The sequence below is a fragment of the Trachurus trachurus genome (assembly GCF_905171665.1).
Source record: "Trachurus trachurus genome assembly, chromosome: 6".
Classification (NCBI taxonomy): Eukaryota; Metazoa; Chordata; class Actinopteri; order Carangiformes; family Carangidae; genus Trachurus; species Trachurus trachurus.
Genome location: NC_139897.1, coordinates 26,969,040 through 26,982,119, shown reverse-complemented (window position 1 = coordinate 26,982,119; position 13,080 = coordinate 26,969,040).

The following is a 13,080-nucleotide window of genomic DNA, read 5'->3' as shown; positions in this document are numbered from 1 at the left end:
GATTCTTCTCAATGCACTGAGCCCAGATTATAGGCTTCAGTGAGTAAGTCGACTTGTGTGTAGAGACCTGATGGCAGTTTAAACATATTAAGTGCACGTGAGGGGGGAAATATTTAAACAAGCTAATCCTGCACGAATGCCATTGTAAGCCTAAGCACTCTTGTCGTGTTGCATTCTTGTCCTTATGTGCTATCAAGTCAAATCAGACTCGCACACGTACAGTACTGTAGGACCGCTGACATCTCACCATGGTGCTTCTTTACAACTTCTTCCATAGGTGCACCTTCGTAGCATTGGCTCGGTTCACTGCACACCCTCCCTCCCCCCTTCCCAATGACTATGAGGGTCCCACCCCTTCTGTTGGATGACAACAGCTTTGACTCTAACACAGATTTGGATTGCCTTTTCAAAGTTATCACTACTTTGCCAGTGTGACTTTAGTAGTACATGTAAATCTGCTTTAAATGGCTGTGGGATTACCGTAATCAGAATCCCCCCCCCCCTAACAAGATGGGGGCTGGGAATAAGTCTAGCACAGGTTCAGCGAGTTATAGGCTTTTATTTTGTAATACAGACCCGTCTTCTTGGTTATCTGTTTGGTAAATTCTCCGTGTGGCTTCATCAAGGATTATAAAAAAGTGTTAAATCTGAACATCTGCACTCGTCCTAGTCTGTGCAGATACGACAGTCACATGCTGAGAGTGGCGTTTTCCCCCCACGAGGCTATCAATGGTAACATTGACAACCAGGGGCAGAATGGAAATGTGAGCTCTTTTGTTTAGGGGGGGGGGTATATATCGTAAATGTACAAAGAATGTACAAAGTCAAACTCTGTATTTCGTGTTGGGCCACGGTCCATGTGAAGAGAGAGACCCACTGTGTAGAAGCAGAATGGGTTTTCAATGGACGGAGAAAAGTGTAGCAGACACTGACTATTTAAAGCAACATTTGTTTTCTTAAAGGGATAGTTCAACATTTTGACAAATTGGCCCATTGCCATAATCCCTATAGTCATAGCAGTGGGATTTCTTGGTTTCCCTCATCAAATTAATCAAATACACAATCCAAAAACGCTCTTTTGGACAAGTTGTGACCTGCACATTCACCACGCTATGAGATAATAACAGAACTTTATGAGACAGAGTTGTTTTAGAGGTAAATTCATGCAAAACAGCTGATGCACGTTGCCTTCAGGGACAGTTTTTCATCAAGCAGTCTCTGCATTTACCTCGAAAACAACTCTGTCTGGTAACGTTCTGTTATTATCTCATAGCGTGGTGAATGTGCAGGTCACAACTTGTCCACCAGAGCGTTTTGGAGTTGTTGGATTGTGTATTTGATGAGTTTGATGAGGGAAACCAAGAAATCCCATGAGCCTCCGTAGCGAAGCTCTGAGCAGCTCGCGCCTCTGCTCCGCCGTTCTAAAAATAGCTTGCACCGACAATTAAAGGTAATGAACCTATACTGCTATGACTAGGGATTATGGCAATGGGCCATTTGCCAAAAATGTTGAACTATCCCTTTAAAGTGTTTTCTCTCCTCTAAATTGGGCTGTGTTCAGTGTAGTAAGTGTATCTTTAGGTCAACTTGCATTGGTTTCAGCTTGACTTTGAGTTTCAAAGGGTTAAAGTCTTGAGTCTTGCCATTCAACAACATTTGGAGTTGCGTTCACCTTTGTGCAACGAATCTTCAAGATCCAACTACTAATTTATTGTTCTGCTCTGACATTTAGTGTACTGTCACGCATGTTAAGACCCACCCCACATGGTGCCTCAGAGGGATAAAACAAACCATTAAGGCAGCACTTGGCCCAGGTCGGGTGTTTCGTGCTTTGATGTGCTCTGTGGATCCCATGACTTGTTCTTGGCCTTGTGTCACAGAGGAGACAGGAGGCTGCACTGACTGCACTTAATCTTCTCTTTGGGAGAAGAAAAAAAAAAAAAGTATCTCCACCTCCAGCCAACAAGTGCCAGAGGTGAGCCGGAGCCACATTACCCCCATTATGTAGCTGAGTATATCGTGCATGTGTGGTAGATGTCCTGGCAGGTCCAAGCTGTCATATTGTCTGTGTTTGCCTGCAGGGCTCAGGAATAACTCGTAGTTTTATTCTGAGAAATACTGTATGCTCATTGGCCACAGGCTTGTTTTCTGTGTAAAACTTATCTTACAGTAACACACGTTTTCTTTCCCCATTTACCCCCATGTAGAGTAAACCTAAGACAGGGTCACCTGTATAATATATATGAATGACTTTTATTATTTTCACTTTTATTATTGTGTCATGCATACTTTCCGTATGCCCATCCCGCATGGGCTTATAAGACACCAAGAAAACAAACAGGGACCAGAGCACATTATCAACACATCAAAAAAAAAACAATAAAACAAACAGGGGTTCAAAACCATTATCCGAAAAAAGAAAGAAAAGGAAAACAATGCCAGGGTTCAAGGGAAATCATCAAAAATTAATTACAATACATTTTCCTGTCTTCTTTTCCAGGCTTTAGAAATAAAACTAGCATAGATAGATAGATAGATAGATAGATAGATAGATAGATAGATAGATAGATAGATAGATAGATAGATAGATAGATAGATAGATAGATAGATAGATAGATAGATAGATAGATAGATAGATAGATAGATAGATAGATAGATAAACAACTGTCCACACATAAAAATCTGCATCATTTGCTGAAGGAAGAAACTTTCAAGTCTAGAGGAAACTAGAAATAGATACTAAACTTCATGACCTTCCCGTCCTTAATGATCTACAGTATGCTCTGAAGAAGACTCATGGTGAAACATCAGCAGCCGCACCTTATTAAAAAGTTTTAACCTGACCGTGTGCTCCAGCTTCCTTCCTCTAAATGTAGCTCATCCGTCTCCGACCCGGAGACACACCGGTCTGCAGCTTGTCCTAAAGCTGAAGTGCGAGGATTCTCCTACTTGTTCAAAATATAATTTTGTTTTCACGTTGTGCATATCATCAAAATCTACCCACTTGAGTGTGTTCAGGTGCCACAGTATTTCCTTGGTGGAGAATAGTGAATTTTTTTGCCACCTAAACTAACATGCAGCTGTGCAACAACAGCATCATATACTGTGATGGTATAACAGCAATGTCATATTTTATCATTGTGATTTACTGGTTGTAACAGAAATCCTATGATCTAAACTTGCCTTTAGAAACACTATGTGCAGTCAAGGACACAGGGATCCAGTGGTATTCATTAAATAAAAAATGTGTTTTATCTTCCGTCACAACAACAACAACAGCCCAAAGAGACAATGAAGCTTCTATAAACCTTCTGATGTGATGGAAAAACAGATGAAAACATGCCGTAAAAACGTTGTGGTTCTCTCTACCTGAGCTCTGAAAACCTCCAAGATCACAGGCAGTGACAGTATATGCACAGCAACATTATAAATGCACAGTAAAGGGATAGTTCAACATTTTGGCAAATTGGCCCATTGCCGTAATCCCTATAGTTTTAGAAGTACTGTGGGTTCGTTACCTTTAATTGTTGGTGCAAGCTATTTCTAGAACGGCGGAGCAGAGCCGCGAGCTGCTCAGAGCTACACTACGGAGGCTCATGGGATTTCTTGGTTTCCCTCATCAAACTCATCAAATACACAATCCAACAACTCCAAAACGCTCTGGTGGACAAGTTGTGACCTGCACATTCACCACGCTATGAGATAATAACAGAACGTTACCAGACAGAGTTGTTTTAGAGATAAAATCAGAGACTGCTTGCTGAAAAACTGCCCCCGACAGGAACGCGCATTAGCGGTTTTGCATGAATTTACATCTAAATCAACTCTGTCTGGTAACGCTCTGTTATTATCTCATTGCGTGGTGAATGTGCAGGTCACAACTTGTCCACCAGAGCGTTTTGGAGTTGTTCGATTGTGTATTTGATGAATTTGATGAGGGAAACCAAGAAATCCCATTAGCCTCCGTAGCGTAGCTCTGAGCAACTCGTGGCTCTGCTCCGCCGTTCTAAAAACAGCTTGCACTGACAATTAAAGGTAACGAACCTACTGCTATAGGGATTATGGCAATGGGCCAATTTGCCAAAATGTTGAACTATCCCTTTTAGCATTTGTATTAATGACACTGCATCTCATTGCACAACTATAGTGGAAACTGACACTGCACCACACACATAACACCTTGAACCAACTGTAAAAGCCTTTTTATACCCAACACTATCAAACTAACACTCCAGATCTTTTTATTCACAATATATTTAAAGCAGAAGTATAAGCAAGTAAGTAAGTAAGTCGTTTTGGCTCTCTGGTTCTCAAATCTATGCTTTCCAGTGGAAAAAATAATCTTTAAGTTGAATGGAGAGTGATGTATTCTCTGCATCCACTGTGTGTCACATGCAGAAAGTTAAACTTCATGACCTTCTCGTCCTGAATGACCTATGACATAATACAGATGCTGTTTCTCTGAGAGCTGGCTTCCCTTCTTGTTCGCCTCAGGTGACGGGATACACATTCCCACCGACGGTGAAACAGTGTCTCTGTGATCTACAGGTGGTGGTACGTAGTGTGCCAAAATATGCAGCGATGCACAGACGGAGGTGAGGGAGGAAGAGGACCGCGACTGCATGCTGGTAAATATGAATCTAAACAAGCAAAACAAAAATGTTTTATGAGGAAGGAAATGCATTCATGGTGCAGCTGTATTTAGAGCTGCGCACAATTCATTATGGTGAGTAACAATGAATGTAAACATGACTTGTGTTTGTCTATATAAGAAAACTCCACAGGACGCCGTTCATCTGAGGAAAACACCCCGACAGCAGCTCTGCACTGCAAAAACTCAAAATCTTACCAAGAATATTAGTCTTATTTCTAGTCAAAAATGTAATTTGTAGTCAAAACAAATCATTCATTCATCATCACTCATTATAACTAAAATAAGACTTATCACATAAAAAAGTTGCTTGTTTTTAGACACTTTTTACTTCTTTCAAGCATATTTGCACTTGAAATAAGTAGAAAAATCTGACAGTGGATCAAGTTTTTCTTCCTTATTATACAAGCACAAAAAACCTGCTTTCATTGGCAGATTTTTCTACTTATTTCAAGTGAAAATTTGTTTGAAATAAATGTAAATTTTTTCAAAACAAGTTCATTTTTAGGTGATGAGTCTTATTTTAAATGAAAAGAGTTTAGTTTTGACAAGAAATGAGACATTTTGACAAGAAATAAGACAAATATTCTTGGAAAGATTTTGAGTTTTTGCAGTGTGACCGCAGCGTTTGAATAACCCGACCGCTGCACCATTGTTGGTCCATAATCTTGAATTAGTGCCGAGAGAATAAGTCACAGATTCAAAAGTGTGGTACCAGAGGTGAGAACTGTGAAAACTGAGAGCTCGAAAAAAACACAGAGGCCACAGAGAAATCTAATGGAGGAGAGAAAAGAAGAAGAAAAAACACACCCTGAAGTAAACCACCGTGAAAAACTAGAACACTTTGACTCAGACGAGACACAACACGGTGGGAGCAGATAACATTTATCACCATCTAGTATTTCAATTCCTATTTGGTCCAACCAAACTCCAGGAATCAGCACTTCTCATGGCCTCGTGCTCTCACCTCAACACACACACACACAAGTGCATCAAGGCTGTTACAGTAAATGTCATTGTTTCCTCACCACTCTCTGTTTTCTTTTGTTTTATCAAAGCAAAGTTTGTAGCTCAGGTTTTTTTCTATCACAGCACACACACACAGAGCAGAGCAGAGCAGCTCCCAGACATAAGATGAAATACACTTTACTTCCCGTGGGCTTCAACGAGACAATAGCACACACTCGAGGTTTGTTAGTTGAAGAGTTTTGCGTGTAATTATAAATAGTTTGTCTAAATATATATCCTGTGCATCACATGACTGGACCGCAGACACAGGATGCTACCTCTTTATTTGGCATGACTTAGTGAAGCTCATCTAATTCAATTGCAGCTTCAATATGTGAAGTTTCTTTATTTCCGTCTTAGTAAAATACAAACACTGGGGTGACCCAAGCCTTTTACGTTGCTGCCCCCAGGCTCTGGAATAAGCTTCCCGCCGAATTGCATCTTATTTCTGACCTGGGCCTCTTCAAATCTAGGCTAAAAACCTACTTATTAATACCCAGTAGCATGATGACACTTTTATCTTATTTGATTTTGTTGTATTTTATTGCTTTCACTGTTCTTTTATTGTATTTACTTATTCTTCTTTTTATTTATTACCTGCTGTAAAGCACTTTGGTACACTGAAAGGACTGTTGTAAAGGGCTTTATAAATAAAGTACATTTACATTTAGTATTATTACAATTTATCATCAGGGGAATATTTAGATAATGTGATCTTATTCTCTGTTATTTTATTTTTTTCCTGAGGAGTCGCGTGTGAAGAGTCATGTAGCAGCGTCAAATCCCCTGATCTGCTCATTCATGCCAGGTCTGGGCGACTCCTATTGGCCGAGAGCTTCCACCTGTGTGACAATAGTGAAAACCAATATGCCACCAACTTTCCATCCCAGGTCTGGGAGGGGTAAACTAACTCGTGACGCGCTGCTGGCATCGTGTTACCAGATTCAGGGTCACTTCATGAAGAATTCAACACGCAGGCAAGGTAATCCACCATCTGTGACCGGCTCTGTGTTTACCATCACAAAATCAAAACAGCAGCACAGCATGGTGGGGGAGTGGGTGAGGGGACACCGTGTACTCATCAGGACTTATGAATTAATCACTTGGTTTATTCCTATTTCAAAACAAGCAAAGCCGGACAGATTTTCAAAATAAAAGCTGATTTTATATTTGGTAAATTAATGCGAAGAATGAATTTATCACCGGGCTTTCTCTTTATTATCAGTGTGACAATAAAGTGGGTTATAATGCCACAGTGAATTGTCTCTCAGATGAAAACAGAGTCTATTATAGAACACAAGGAGGAAGAGGATAATAATAAACATGAGTCAAGCAAATCGTATAATAGTTAACCATTTCAAGACAAACTGTATAATAATACATGGAAAAGCCTCCAATGTATACAGTTCACATCAAACTAATGAAGCCATTGAGTTTGGCTCTGGTGCCCTGCTGCGAACCACTCCCGTCAGGATACGTTTCATCCCAGATAAAGGTGATGACTTAAAATAACTTTGTATAGATTTCCAGTGACCCTGCTCTCCAGGGAGGCCAGGGGAACCCAAAACACAGCAGACGCCCTCAGCGCTGGGGTCAGAGATTCACATGCACACAAGCGCACAGGCCCGATGGTCAAGTGGCCTTTCATATCAACCAATTGCAGATTGGTGACTGGAATAAGTCACTGTTAAAGGGATGGTTCAACATTTTGGCAAATTGGCCCATTGCCATAATCCCTATAGTCATAGCAGTAGGTTCGTTACCTTTATTTGTCGTGCAAACTATTTTTAGAACGGCGGAGCAGAGCCGTGAGCTGCTCAGAGCTACGCTACGGAGGCTCATGGGATTTCTTGGTTTCCCTCATCAAACTCATCAAATACACAATCCAACAACTCCAAAACGCTCTGGTGGACAAGTTGTGACCTGCACATTCACCACGCTATGAGATAATAACAGAATGTTACAAGACTGAGTTTTTTTAGAGGGAAATGCAGAGACTGCTTGATGAAAAACAGTCGCTGCAACGCACATTAGTGGTTTTGCATGAATTTACCTCTAAAACAACTCTGTCTCGTAACGTTCTGTTATTATCTCATAGCGTGGTGAATGTGCAGGTCACACACACTGACATTTGTCATCCAAAATCAACATTCACTTGGTTTTTAAACCTTATGTCTGTTATTGTATCAGGCAGTGTACCTTCACTCACTCATGGTTAATTTGTCACCCATGTGTTTGTTTTTGTTTTATTTCTTTGTATTGTATCAGTGTGGTTGTTTGTTTACCTCTCTGACCTGCAGTGACTTTTTCCTCATCGTCTTCATCTTTGTCCTTGAGATGTTTCATACTTGACTCAGGGCCGACAGGCAGCACGTCACTGACTCAGTCACCGTCCGTCTCAGGAGCAAAATCATCATCGGACTTATCAGCATTCTCCGTGAAGAGCCACGGTGTGACATCACTGATTCCCTGAACGTTGGGGCGAGATTCACAGATAGTTCACAGATAGATACACACATACACACACACATCATTGCACTCATTTGTACGAATCCTGCTCGGTGACATAACCAATGCCTGTTTTGTTGAGGTTATGATAAAGACTCTTATCAAATCCATGAGAGAGAGACCTTCAGAAAAGTTAAATAAGAGACGCTTCAGTTCAAATATTACAGGAATGAATGTTGACCGGTTCATCGCAGCAGAGGAGAGGCTGAAAAGAAGAGATCAATAGTGTAAACATTCATTTGTATTGTTATTTTCATCACATTTTTACACACAGTCGAGATCCATACGGACGTAATTTGTGTTTAAACTTGGACTGTAACTTACTTTTTAGACTCAAAACGGTTCAACATGAGGTTTCACTTTCAGGAAAGAAGTGTACAGTGAGCACATACAGGACACTATTAGCTTATCAGCTACTTTGTCAGTGACAGTCGTTAGTTTCTCTGTCTGCAGAACATTAAGCTCCAGCTGATACTGTTTATCTGGCAGATTAGAAATTCAGTATATTTGTGGAATGAAATGAAATGGATTCGTATGTTGCTAAACTTATCACTTGTTCCATTTTACTGGATAATAATCACAGCTCCTCTGAATGAAAAGACAGCTAGTTAGTCTATTTGTTTAATGTATCTTAGCTTTGCACTAAAAGCTAAACATTATTTTCATTTATACAGCTAATTCTGCAGAATTTGGAGAATTGAAATGATTTTGAGAAGGTTAAACTGACCTGTATCCACACTAATCATTGGTTATCTACCGTAACCTGCTAAGTTGAGATAGAAATAATTAGTATACATATTGCCTGATGTAACTGTGGCTTAACACAGAGCCACTTATGCACATGCAGACTCATCATCACTCATTCATCAAGAAACAAGAACAGGATCCTGGGTTAATGGCCAACACCCTTTGTCTTATGAGACATATAAGCGTTTTTGTTCCTTTGGCCTTTTGATAGATCGAGCCGCCGCCGCCGCCGCCACTGAAGCCACATCGAGAAATGTTGATAATCACCGACAGCCTCTGATATCCTATTAGCCAAACCCGCTGGCTGCTTAAAACCTCTGATTCACTCACAATCACCACAACACACAACACCACAAATCCACCGCATCCCGCTCCCGGTGGGTTAAACCGAGCTGTGTGTGTGTGTTTCTGTGTGAACCCTGATTGACTCGTCCACTGTGTGTTCAGTGAATGGAGAGGACAGAGTGCCAGAGTCAGAAACAGTGCGAGTGTTGATGATGGTGGCGACGTGTCAGGTCGTGAACAGGTGACAGCTCAGGACCCGCATCCTCTTTCACTTCCCGTTTCCCTCACCTCGTGAAACCACCATGGTTTGTTTTCACTTTATTGTGTGTGTTTTGTTTCTCTGCCACACAAAAGACTACAGTTTAATAAATGGAGGATTCATTTCCAAAACAGCACATTGACCTTTAAACTGTTTCAAAGCAGAATAATCAGAAATAGCAGTAGGTTTGTTACCTTTAATTGTCGGTGCAAGCTATTTTTAGAACGGCGGAGCAGAGCTGCGAGCTGCTCAGAGCTAAGCTACAGAGGCTCATGGGATTTCTTGGTTTCCCTCATCAAACTCATCAAATACACAATCCAACAACTCCACAACGCTCTGGTGGACAAGTTGTGACCTGCACATTCACCACGCTATGAGATAATAACAGAATGTTACCAGGCAGAGTTGTTTCGGAGGTAAATTCATGCAAAACCGCTGATGCACGTTGCCTTCAGGGACAGTTTTTCAGCAAGCAGTCTCTGCATTTACCTCTAAAACAACTCTATTCACAAATACTCAAGTAAACTTAAGTATGTCTTTAAAAAAAAAAGTGTTATCAGCCAAAACATACACACACACACCTCTAGCATTAGTGCGAGCGTTGGTTTTCTTTCACTGCTCTCAGGGTTTCTGTGCTGCCCTGCTAATGAGATGGAGGCTATTAGCAGCAATCAATAAGTCTGCTGCTCCCTGGGCTCCTGCAGAGAGAGAGAGATGGAGAGAGAGAAAGAGAGCTGCAGTGGGCAGTGTCCGGGACATTTTGAAGAAATAGGACAAGAGGCCATGTTTCACATCAGGAACGCCGAGCGATGCAACAACGCCACATCTGAGACGCCCTTCATCCCTCAGCAGAGGAGAAGCTGTAAAGAGCAGTGATAAGTGCAATTAACTGGAAATAATGGGATTTGTGTGTGTGAGCATCCAGTACACTCACTCACATACACTCACTCGCTCATGCACACACATTTGTGACCTAAAAAAGTCCTATAGTGAGGACAACAGTGTGTGATTCCTGTGATGTCCTTCGTGTCAATGAAACACACAGTGGGTGGACTTCATATCAGACTCTCCGGGGTGACTCAGTCAGGACACAGACGTGGGAGGTGTCGGTCAATCCTTCCATCCATCTCAGCGGATTATAGCTGAAGAATCAAGCTTTCCAGACAAAACAGAAAGTAGGCCATCTATGGTTATCTTCTATAGACATTTGATTTGTCAAAATGAACTTATCAGCTCACAGGTGATCAATAACATTCAGGTTATATCACTTAGATGGTGTAATGACAAGTTAGGAGCTGTGTCTCTGAGAAATTTCACAAAAAATGTTTTATTTTGTATCTAGAAAGACAAAAAGACAAAAAATAAACAAACCAAAATGCGTTGAAGCATCCTTTTTTTTTTTAACTATGTTTGGCCCTTGAAGCAGAAGTAAGCGGAATGTTTGTGTTAATATAAGTCTTAAATAGTTACATCTTCCGACGGCAATCACTTATATAGAGTGTTTGGTCTGAAACACAGGTCTGTCAGTCACTCTGCTCTGCTGTAAGCCGAGGAGAAAACTTTCCTTGTATCCTACGACCTTCATCCAATGAGGAGAGAGAACGGCATAAAGGGGCGGTCCTCTCTGTGTGTGCAGCCAAGGGATGCGCGTGAATGTGGTGACGTAGGGACGAGGGCGGGGACTGCTAACTCCACCTGCTGACAGGAAGTTAGCCAAAACGACCGGATCGCTTACTTCTGCTTTAATACAATAAACGCATTTAAAATTGTTGATACAAGATGAGTGCCTTGGCTTTTTCTCTTTTCTTTCTAAATAAACAAACCAATTGAGATGTATGCGTGTTGATTATAAGGAGAGTGTCTCAGTTGTTTGCAGTGAAGTTGATCCGTTTCTTCCATGTTCTGAGTGAGGTTTGCTTCTTATTGCTTGGGCACAACTTTTATTTTTCTGCAATTTTATAGAATTTCAGACTGATTCTTCGTATTTCTCCAGTTATCAAACTAAGATACAGTTATCAAACCAACGTGGCACCAACGTCCTTCAAGATTTTAGAACTGAGTTTCAAAGAATTTCAACAATCCTCCCTTCAGCTAAACAGCGCATTTTTTTTTTTAAAAAGAAGAAAATATTCAACAAAAGGAATCGATGACACCGACATCTGATGAAATGGTTAAAAAGAAGGTCAATTTACAATTAGATTTAGAGGTACTAAGTTATGGAACAGTTTCTCCCATTTAGCAAGGAAGTGTTCTTCTGTGAAATGTTTTAAAAAATGTCTAAAAGAGCATTTAACTGCTGTTTTGTGATGTATTGTCTATGTAGGTACTTTGATATTAAGCTATTATTCTCATTATCATTGTTGTTGTTGCTCATGAGGTCCTAATGGACACATGTACACACGTGCACACACACACATATATTTCCTGTTGTTTTTTATATTTATTATTGTTGTCAGTCATTATTCTATTTTTTTTTTTTAATTAATTTCTGTTTGTTTCATGTTATTTTGTGTTTTTTCACATTAAACTGTAATACTGTATAAGGTGGAGGCTTAAAAATAAGCCCTTTGTGGCTTTTTGCCTCTCCCTGCACTGTCTTATTGTTATCTACCATGTTTTATGTTGTATTCTTTTAACTTGTGCAAAAATAAAAATTCAAAAAAATTCAAATTCAAAGAAAAAGTGTTAAGTGAAGACAGCTCTCTGTTACACAAAGGATCATGTTCAACGGGCGCCGTAGACACTTGACCATGAAACAGTGATGAGGTGGATGAGTGCACTTATATATGTATCACCCTCTAAAGACCCAGTTACAGCCTAATGACTCATACACTTTCATTGTGAGCTTCAGTCACTGAGCTGCTGCGCCTTGGCTTTGATCTTAACTGCAACTGCCCACCTTTAACCAGAGACGCTCAGCGGTGCACAATGTCACATTCAACAAGCTGTTCACGGCCCTGACAAAAGAAAAGGGATGACCCACTACTGACATGTTATTCATTTTACCTAACACAGAGATGGCTGATTCTATTGGGCCATTATAGTCTCGATACGTAAACGCTGCCAGACGAAGGTCATGGACTCAATAAAATAACACAACATGCAACAATACTATCTATAGTGCAGCTGTATTATCTAGTGAAATGTTTAACTTCACAAAGAGTTCAGCACAATCACGTTTAAGAAAGTGTAAGGTAAAGAATAAGACAGTCCTGTATTACATCATCTCTGTCAACTGCTGTTGCTGGTTGACGTGTATCTACTTACTTATATCATGTCTGTTTATATTTTGTCCGTAAACATGTATTTGACAAAGTAGATATTAAAAACAATTACAATTCAATCATTCTTCTATGAAATGTAAGCATGAGTAGCCTAATATTAAGTATAAAAAGGATATACACGAGAGACATAATACACCTGCAGTAAACTAACTATAGTATTGTTTTGTTAAATTTTACACATAGCTCATATGAACAAAATGCTGCACTTTACAGAGTTACCTCCTAAATTGCACTTTCATTGTTTTACTTTATTCCATTTTATTATAAATAAGGAGTGAATGACAGCTTTATAATAGTGTCACCATTGTTACTGCCCTTTGTTTTATTTATTCTTACAT